The sequence below is a fragment of the Canis lupus genome, chromosome 10, assembly GCF_011100685.1.
Source record: "Canis lupus familiaris isolate Mischka breed German Shepherd chromosome 10, alternate assembly UU_Cfam_GSD_1.0, whole genome shotgun sequence".
NCBI lineage: Eukaryota > Metazoa > Chordata > Mammalia > Carnivora > Canidae > Canis > Canis lupus.
The window spans coordinates 28116601-28126726 of NC_049231.1; the positions used below are offsets into that span (position 1 = coordinate 28116601).

General features: G+C 49.7%; 1 long non-coding RNA gene across 1 annotated transcript; it reads left to right on the forward strand.

Annotated features, from left to right (window-relative positions):
• Positions 1-1094: 1094 nt before the first annotated feature.
• On the forward strand, positions 1095-3151 carry LOC119873760. Its single transcript, XR_005365169.1, has 3 exons — positions 1095-1175; positions 1292-1513; positions 2549-3151. It is a non-coding gene; the product is annotated as an uncharacterized LOC119873760 (long non-coding RNA).
• Positions 3152-10126: the final 6975 nt, after the last annotated feature.

A 10126-nucleotide genomic window follows, 5' to 3' on the forward strand; every position in this document is an offset into this window, starting at 1 on the left:
CAGGCCCTGGGCTGATTTACATAATTAAAAACCATCAGTAACAGAGCCAGGCCTCACCCGCCAACTGCTTCCTCTGGCATGACAACAGGCTGAGCCTCCCTCCTCCACCCCTACCCCTGCTTCTGTACCCCAAGACTTCCTCGCCTCCCCAGCCCCCTCGCTCTCCGGGCCTGCCCCGAGGCAGCCCACCAGCCAGGGCTGCTCTGTGACATTGGCCACCACCCGGTCGGTGATGGAGAGATTGTAGCATCCTGGGATTCTCGAGTCACTGACTCCAAGATTCTATTAGTCCATGGTTGTGAGGTTCTTTGATGGAGAGTCTCAGATTATAAGATTCAGCTGTGATCCTCCAAGTATGTGATTTTTCAAGAGTCTATTACTCTATGTGACAAAGGGGAGAAATGTTTGCTCTCAGCAGTCCTGCCCGCTCTCAGGAGAGCCCGCTCCCCGTGGAGGCCACTGCGGAGGGTAGAGGGTGTCAGTCACTGCTTTACAGAAGGAGGAGCGATTGCTCAGGGCCCAAGGCTCGGGGCAGGGGTGGGTGCTGGTGAGTCTGGGCAGAAGCAAGGAGGACCGAAGGACACCTTGGGGAGGGGAGGGAAGATACCCCCGGTGGAGGCCTCCCCTCTAAGAGGGGCTTCGGAAAATTCTGGATTCTGTGGAGTGTGTGACATCAGCCCCCTTGCTGGTGTTGCTTTCAGTGTCTTCAGAAAAGGCTCTCGCGTTCAGAGAGGCAGTTTGGGGGTGACCAGTGTAGGCTCTCCGTCTTCCAGCTATATGACCTTGGGAAGCTGCTCTGCCTCTCTGAGCTGCAGTTACCTTCTCACCTATAAAATGGGGCTTGTCTAAGTGGGGGGTGTTAATCCGTGTGACGTGCTTAGTAGGCAGCCGGCACGTGGTGAACCTCCATGAACGGTGGCTATAATTGTGTGGGAGGTGGTGTCTTGGGGAGACCTTCAGTGGGCTGGTTAGACTTGGTGATGCAGGGGCTCAGGAGGGTGGGGGCTCTACACAGGTGGGCTGGGTCTGCTTGTCTCTGTAGGCAGATGATCGAGGATGTTTGTTGAATGAATGAATGATTTTCTCTTCTCTCAGCCCTTCCGGAACACAGTACTGGCCTCAGCCAGCCCACGGCCAGCTCAGGCAAGGTACCTGGCACGCGTGGCTTCTCACAGGTGGGTCCCAGGCCTTGCTCGCTCCTGCTCCATCTGTCCCCGTGTCTCCTCCTCTCCTGCATGCCCACAGCCCAGCCCCAGCCACTTCCCCTCCTGCTGCCCTTCCTCCAAAGCAGTTTGGGAAGATACAGCCCAGTGACCCCACGCCCAGCACCGTGGCCTGGAGGTGCACCCACAACCCCCAACACAGAGCCACATGTCTTAGTCTGAGCACGCCAAGACCTCAACTTCTCAGTTTTCTGATCCAGAACCACAGAACTGAAAGCCCACAGGGTCGTCTAGCCCCTGCCCATGACATCTTGGACTACGTAATGGCACAGGGGAACCACCAATCTTAGGTAATTAAGAAAAGATGTGTCATAATTAAAAAAATGTAAATAAAATACGTTTAAAATTAATGGTAGAATGTAAGATGGTGTGGAGAACAGTTTGGCAGTTTCTCCAGAAGAGAAATATCGAGGGGCACCTGTGGGGTTAAGTCGGTTAAGCGTCTGCCTTTGGCTCAGGTCATGATCCCAGGGTCCTGGGATCGAGCCCCATGTCAGGTTCCTTCTCCCTCTGCCGCTCATGCTCTCCCTCTCTCTCAAATAAATAAAATCCTTAAAAAAAAAAAAAAAAAAAGAATGAATAAGTTAAAAAAAAAAAAAAAGATTCTCTCTCTCCCTGCTCCTCCCCCTCATGCTTACAAGGTCTCTCTCTTAAAAAAAAAAAAAAAAAAAAAAAGGTACATAGAGTTATCATCGAATGTAGCGATTCTACTCCTGGCTAAGGAGTTTGAAAGAACTATGGAAGCAGAGATTCAAACACACCCCCAAATTCACAGCAGCATTATTCAGAAGCGCCCAAAGGTGGAAGTAACCCAAATTCCATCAACTGATGAATGGTTACACAAAATACAAGACATTGTATAAACATACTGAAGGCATAAAAGAAACATGTATCCAATGGAACATTTTTCAGGCTTAAAAAAAAGGGAGTAAAGTTCTGATCCTTGTTACCATATGGATGAACCTTGAAGACCTACGCTAAGTGAAAGAAGCCAGACACAAACTGGCAAATTCTGGAGGATTCCACTTAAGTGAGGCATCTGGAGTAGGCACATCCATAGAGAAAGAGAGTAGAATGCTGGTTCTGGGGGGGCTGAGGACAGACGATGGGGAGTTTGTGTTGAGTGAGCACATCGGGGAGGATGAGAAGTCCTCGAGATGGGCCGTGGTGCTGGTGGCACAATGATGCCAGTGCGCTTAATGCCGCTGAACGTACATTGAAAAATGGTAAATTTCGTTATATATATTTTACCACAATTAAAAAAGTGTCTTCATTTCACCAGACGAGATTATTATGTTTGTAACCCCTGTTTTTAAATTTTTAAGATTTTGATTTTCCAGGCCATCTGTGTTCTGGGCACGTAGTAGGCCCTCCATCATGACTTGCCAAGTGTATGAATGAGCCAGGCCTCCCCATCTGGCCCGATGACAAGCTAGCTTGTCCCGCAGTTCATGGTTCCCATCCAGGCAGCTGCTTCTCTTGACTTCACCAGAGCAGACAACCCATCGCTCAGCCACAGGTTGGTGGGGCTGGGACAAGTGTCTGGTGGTGGTGGTCGGTGGCCCTGGGCTTTGAGGATTGGACACAGCCCCTGAGCTGATGAAGAAGCAATTTTGCACGGAAGCTTCTTTCTGGAGCCATCAGAAGGGAAGATGCCACGCTCGGCGCACTCCAGAGCTGGAACGCTGTAGGGACCAACAGCCCAGACCCTGCTTTGGTTGCATTTCAGGCTAGAAGACATTCCTTCTTGTTTGGCAGCAGCCCTTGGATGTGACTTTTAGTATGCTCATTGCCGTGTCATTGATTTGTCCCCCTGAGCAGTGGAGAGAATCGTCAAGTTCTGGGACAGTCAGGCTGTTGGGAAAATCATGAAATTTGCCCCACAGTTGGTCTTTCAAAACCCTGGTATCTTTTAATCAAATGTGAACATTTGATGGAGTCTGATTATTCCAGGTGCTAACTGTGGAGACAAGTCATGTTTCCAAAAACCAAAGGAATGGTTTGCATGGGCACTTTTGTGTCATAAAGAAAGACTTTGAATCTTGGCCTTCATTAAAAAAAAAAAAAAAAAAAAGCTCGATGTGCACCTTCATTCAACAGCGAGAGCGGCTCAGGTTGGAAAAGCAGACTTTTGTTCAGCCCATCTCTTTTGACAGCTGGCTAAAAAGACGTCCACTCAGTGGCCTTGGCTTGATTGCACTTGTAATATTCTCAATTTCTCTCGGCACTGAATGAAGATCAGGAAACACATTGTTGCCTGCCAGCTGCTTACTGTGAATAAGCTCTGAGCACTGGTGTTCCAGGGCAAGTGCCTCCATCCACGTAGCTGTGCCCTTTCTCGCAGCTGACATGTCAGAGGAGAATCAGGCCTGGTCTCATGGCCCCTTCTAGTCTACATCGTGGCTCACAAATAATCATCAACTTAACCAAAAAACATCCTTTTTTGGCAGCACCAATGTTTGAGGGATGGACAGGACCAGATAAATTGTAGAGAACATTTCTCTCATACATGGACAGATCAGGCTGCGGGTGTCGGGGGAAATATCCAACCACTATGTTTTATTTATTTTTTATTTTTTATTATTATTTTTTTTTATGATAGGCACACAGTGAGAGAGAGAGAGAGAGACAGAGACACAGGCAGAGGGAGAAGCAGGCTCCATGCACCGGGAGCCCAACGTGGGACTCGATCCCGGGTCTCCAGGATCGCGCCCTGGGCCAAAGGCAGGCACTAAACCGCTGCGCGACCCAGGGATCCCCAACCACTATGTTTTAATAAATAAAGGTGCATTCCTGAGAATTTAGGTCTGCTATAGCAAAAGCCTGATAATGGTGATTTAAATAAGATAGAAGTTTACTTCTCTTGAATATAATAGTCTGAGCATGACATGACCAGCACTGATCGGTTATAGTTTTTCATATTCAGTGTTACCGGCCTTCCCAACCTGGAGATGGCCCCACTGTCTGGCTTAATACGGCTGCTCCAGCTCCTGTCATCGCAGCCACATTCCAGCCTGTGGGAAGGGCTGAAAAACGAAGAAGAGGTATGCACTTCTTCTTTAGAGGGCATGAATAGGAAAGTTCACACCTTGGCTCTTCTCTTGTTTCATTGGCTGGAATCCAGTCATGTGGCTACACCTATCTGCACAGCAAGCTGGGAAATGTAGTCTTCATCTTTATCAGCAAAATTTCTATTATTATTTTTTTTAGAGAGACGGCATATGGGTGTGTGTGTGCAAGCAGCTGGGGTGGGGGGGGACTAGGGGATCAGAGGCAGAGGGAGAAAGAGAATCTTAAGCAGGCTCCATGCTCAGCCTGGAGCCCAACATGGGGCTCTGTCTCACGATCCGAAGATCATGACCTGAACCAAAATCAAGAGTCAGACACTCAACTGACTAAGCCACCCAGGTGCTCCCAAATTTCTATTTCTGCAGAAGAAAAAGAGAGTAGATATTAGGGGACAACTAGAAGTCTCTTCCTTTTTTTTTTTTTTCCCCATAGTCACTTATTTATTTTTGGTACAAATGTACATGACACGTCTTGACAGCCCACCCACCGCCACACAGGGAGAGCCTGGCCCCTGGCACAGAGGCGGGACAAGGAGGAGAGCTGGGAGGCAGGCCATCTCCCCCTCCAGCCTTCCCAGGCTGCAGCCCAGATTCCAGATACCCAGATACTGCAGGGTAGGTGCTGGCCTCTCCGAGGTTATGGGGAGGGGGCTCTCCGCTGAGTCAGGGACCCTGCTCAGTTCTCTGCCCCAGCCAGCACATCCTCTTCCACGAGGGAGGGGGAGGAGAGAGGTAGGGAAGTGGTTTTTGTTGAATTCATAGAGAAAGGGGTATGAGTGGGGGTCCAGATGAGGGGAGGCAATGGGTTGGGCCCCAGCTGGTTACCAGCAGTCCCTGGGCCCCAGGATGGGGAAGAGGGGCTGACCCCCAACACTGGTCCTGCTGCTCTGGTCCCCTCACCCTTCACAGAACTCCAGACGGGCCAGGCCTCCGGAGCGGCACTGCCACCCTGCACACTCACACGCGAGCACGCGGGGACAATCCCTTACTGCCATGTTAGAACTAAGGGGCGGAAAAGAAGAGTGACGGTAGAGCAGGGAATGAGATAGGGAGCATCCTGTTTCACATGGACTTGACACTCCAATGCAGGAGAGCAAGAGGACAGGGTTTCAAGGATGGGGGAGCGGTCAGCCGTGCCCGCTGTGGCCCAGCAAGAAGCCTCGAGGTGGCACCAGATGACCAGCGCAGCTGGGTTCCAGGTGGGCGGAAGGTGGGAGGGATGTGGGGCTCACCAGCTGTGTGGGACTTCTTTTAAAAGAAAAGAAGAGCTTTCTTAGAAACGTCCCCTCCCCCCCCAGCTGCTCCCTGCTTAGATCTCATTGGTCAGAACGGGGTTGTGCGGCTACCCCTGAGCTGCAAGGGAGGCTGGGAAATCGGGATCCTAATTCTCAAGATGGGCTGAGAGCAGGGCTCATGGCCCATCAAATGTAGGGTTCAGCCTCAGAGAGGGAAGGAGGCCGGCCTGCCCCGTCCTTCCACGTGTGTGCCAGAGTCTGAGCTGCCCTGCCCACCAGGGATTTGGGGCAGCTCTACAGGGAGGTTATGTGCCAGCCCGTGTGTGATAATCACCCATTTTCTACATCATTGGCCGCTGATTTTTATTTTAAAGATTTTATTTATTTATTCATAAGACACACAGAGAGAGGCAGAGGGAGAAGCAGGCTCCACACACAGGGAGCCCAATGGGGGACTTGATCCCAGGACCCCAGGATCATGCCCTGAGCCGAAGGCGGATGCTCAACCACTGAGCCACCCAAGCGTCCTTTTTTTTTTTTTTGCCTTTATTTGTTACCCGCTAACTTTACGGACCACCCCCACTCCCAATAGTGTTATCGGATCAGAGAGAAAATAATTTTGCCAGTAGCTTAAGCTGTTCGCTCAGACTTGTCACTCACCGTGTGGCTGGCTCTGTACCTGTCCTGACAATAGAATAGCTTCCACCTGGCTTTTCTATGAGGCAAGTGCCTTTGAATAATGCCTCTGTTGCTTTTGGTCCCTTCTCTGCCTTTCGTGACGGAAGTCATCAATTTTGCACTGGAAAGCTTTACTTCGTGCTTGTTCTAGAAACACTCCAATGGTTTCCCAGAAGGCTGGCTTGATTGTTTGGTGGGGGAAAAGATGTGCAAACTTCAAAGGCTCCTAGCCACCGCCGGACACCCCGACATGAGAGACCCCACACTGGTCGTGGGTATGACGTGATTTCACTTTCAGTTATTTAGGTTGTACTATTTTTACTTTTCTTCTTCCCTTGTGCAAAATCCTACTGCTCCAAACCAGCACATTTCACAGGCACATCAAGATCCTATTCACAATGGAACTTATGCCTTATTCTGAAATGTGGAATTTTCGTTAATATTTCCATCCCTACTTTAGTGTTTCGACAAGCCATTTTGTATTACCAACCTATTTGCACTGTTTGGGGGCTATAACCCAACAGCAGGTGCGTTTAAGGGCTCACTATGTGCCCAGCGCTATTCTAAGTGCTTTATATATATTGTGACAATTTTAAGACATGCTCCCCAATTTTTGGGACACTTATTTTTTTATTTTTTTTAAGATTTTATTTATTTATTCATGATAGTCACACACAGAGAGAGAGAGAGGCAGAGACACAGGCAGAGGGAGAAGCAGGCTCCATGCAGGGAGCCCGACATGGGACTCGATCCCGGGTCCCCAGGATCGCACCCCAGGCCAAAGGCAGGCGCCAAACCGCTGCGCCACCCAGGGATCCCATTTGGGACACTTTTATTAAGAAGTGGCACTTACATTCCTTCCTCTTTAATCTGTGCCAGAGTTAGTGACTCACTTATCACCAACAGAAAGCAGTACAGGTGATGATTTGTGATTTCCAAGGCCAGGTACCAAAAGGCTGTGTAGCTTCATCCTGGTTCTCCTGGGGCACTCGTTCTGGAAAAAGCCCAGCTCCCCGATTCTGCCGTGATGGAGGTAAGCACTTCAGTCACCAGCTCCAGCAGAGCTGCCAAACGACAGCAGGCAGCAGGTGCCAGCTGTGCAAGCGAGCCATCTTGGACGTGCCGCACAGCCCAGCTGGGCCATCAGATGATGGTGCCCCCAGAATGCATCTGACCTCACCCACACGAGGTGCTCGGCTGAGCCCTTCTAGGAGTCCTGACCCATAAAATGGTGAGCAGAATAAAATGGTTGTGGGGTTTTTCCCCCCACCTCTAGAATTTTTAAAAAAGATTTTATTTATTTATTCATGAGCAACACAGAGAGAGGCAGACACAGGCAGAGGGAGAAGCAGGCTCCCTGTGGGCAGCCTGATGCGGGACTCGATCCTAGGACCCCGAGATCATCCCCTGAGCCAAAGGCAGAGGCTCAACCACTGAGCCACTCAGGTGTCCCCATCCCTAGAATTTTTAAGCCAGAATAGTAACCAAAGACAGAGAACTGATTTGGTCTGGAATTTTTAGCTAAAGAAATTGAACCCCAGAGAGATTTGGCCAGTTGCATACGTTTTCATGGCAGAGGTAAGAGCCGTGTGCAGGCAGGCTGCTTCTAACATTCTGCCTCTTGACAATAAGGGGGTGGGGGAAGAAAAGGAAACAAATGAGTAGTAATGCACAAAATGTAAAAATTGAAAAAAAAATGTAAAAATTGTGCCAGCCAGGCTAACAGCGTCCCGTCGAGGGAAGGTTGCTACCTTTGGAACCCCCATCACTGACTGATGGACTTCGGAAAACATATCACCACTTTTAAGAACCCAGTGATTTCTACAAAAATCTTGATTAATTTTACACTTCAAATTTACAAAGTGCGAGTGAGCGAAAGTCTTCTGACAGTTATTTTCTCCTCTAAAACCTCCACCCTGCCCGGGGATGTCAGGATTTTGAGACCACATGAGGTCCTTCTCCCTGACCCCTCAACTTGTAGTATCTCAGGCATAGGAGCTCAGAAGCTTCCTCACACAAAATATTAAAGCCATAAAATTAAATGACATCAAATTTAACTGTTGGAAGCACATTGGAGTTCATCTCATGCAACCTCCCACCCGGGGCAAGACAGAGGATAAACCACGTGAGAACAAAGCAAGTGCTCGATAGGATGATTCCAGCGGAACCAGTAGGCAGCTTGTGATTAAGGGCCAAGGAACTGCAGAGAAAATATGGTCGTCAGATCCCAAGGTCAGCGTGGTCACTGAGGGCCGGGAACTGGGTCGGCTTCATGGGCATGTGACCTGTGCTGTCACCCTTGCCCTGAAGGACCCCACACTTTCATGTCCTGTATCACTATCTCGAAAGTGGCTTCCAGGCTCCCGGGTCGATCCTAGGACAGGGCCTCACACCCGCAAGGGGAATTTTTGGCCTCCGTCCTCTTGCTGCAAACCTCATAGCAGATTCCACGGTACAGTCTTTCTCACTTTCCCGTCCCCTAGAGCTGGGCTCCTGCCTCGGTTTCCCTGTCTAAAACTCCAAGGAGGGGATCCCTGGGTGGCGCAGCGGTTTAGCGCCTGCCTTTGGCCCAGGGCGCGATCCTGGAGCCTCGGGATCGAATCCCACGTCGGGCTCCCGGTGCATGGAGCCTGCTTCTCCCTCTGCCTGTGTCTCTGCCTCTCTCTCTCTCACTGTGTGCCTATCATAAATAAATAAAAAATTAAAAAAAAAATAAAAAAAAAATAAAACTCCAAGGAACTGTGGGAGAATGGGAGTCGGACAGGCCTGGTTCACATTCTACCTCGTCACTTGCTCTAAAGCAAGCAGCTCAGCCTCCACGAGCCTCAGTCTCCATGTCTTTTAAGTGGGAGTAAATCCCCAACTCACTCAAGTGATCAAGGTTGGCATCACCAGTCATGCGGATCCCGTGTACCCCCGGATATACAGTGATGACAAGGCCATCCCAGCTCTATGCTCTCCCCCTCGTCCCATGATCCCTGATGGGAGAAAACATGAAATAAACCCCAAGGGGTCAGGAATGTCGCAGAATCCCTGACTGGTACCCTTCGAATCTGCCAAGGCCATGCAAAGGAAGGGAAAAATGACAACCTGTCATAGAGCAGCAGAGACTCAGGGGATGGGGTGACTGAATGCTAAGTGGTGTTAGGAATAGGGTGCTAGAACAGAAATAGGACATTAGTGGACAATTGGGCAGATCTAAGTGAAATCTAGAGTTTATTGTTATTTATTTATTATTATTATTTCTTAATTTTGACAAATGTCCTGTGGTTATTATGTAAGATGTTAACCTTACCAGAAGCTGGGTGAAGGGTACACAGGCAAACTCTCCTGGGCAGCCTTTGCCTTTTTTCTCAAAACCTAAAATTATTCCAAAATAAGTTGTTCATGAAAAACGACTGCTTGGGATGCTGGTGGCTCAGCGGTTGGACATCTGCCTTCAACTCAGGGCGTCATCCTGGAGTCCTGGGATCGAGTCCCACATCGGGCTTCTTGCATGGGGCCTGCTTCTCCCTCTGCCTGTGTCTCTGCCTCTCTCTCTGTGTCTCTCATGGATAAATGAATAAAATCTTAAAAAAAAAAAAAAGAAAAACAATCGCTGTTTATTGCTTTTGTGTGCTCAGTGTTCCTGCTCCATTCTTCTGCTGACCGAGCCCCCCTCCACCCTGGTGACAAGGGTGGGGATACCTGACCCAGGCTGGACCATTAATTTGCCCTCAACATCCTGGCCACAGTGATTGGTCCAGGAGGGTAAGCAGGTGACCCAGGCTGGGCCTATCAGAGCCCTTCCCTAGAATTGTTCAGCTTGGAACAGGAGGCAAAGCTCTCTTAGTCTCCCTGTGAATCTGGGAGGCTGTCAGCTGGAGCTGTGGGTGCTCCTGGCTTCACTGCAGTGGACACTATGACCCAGAAGAGCTAAGCC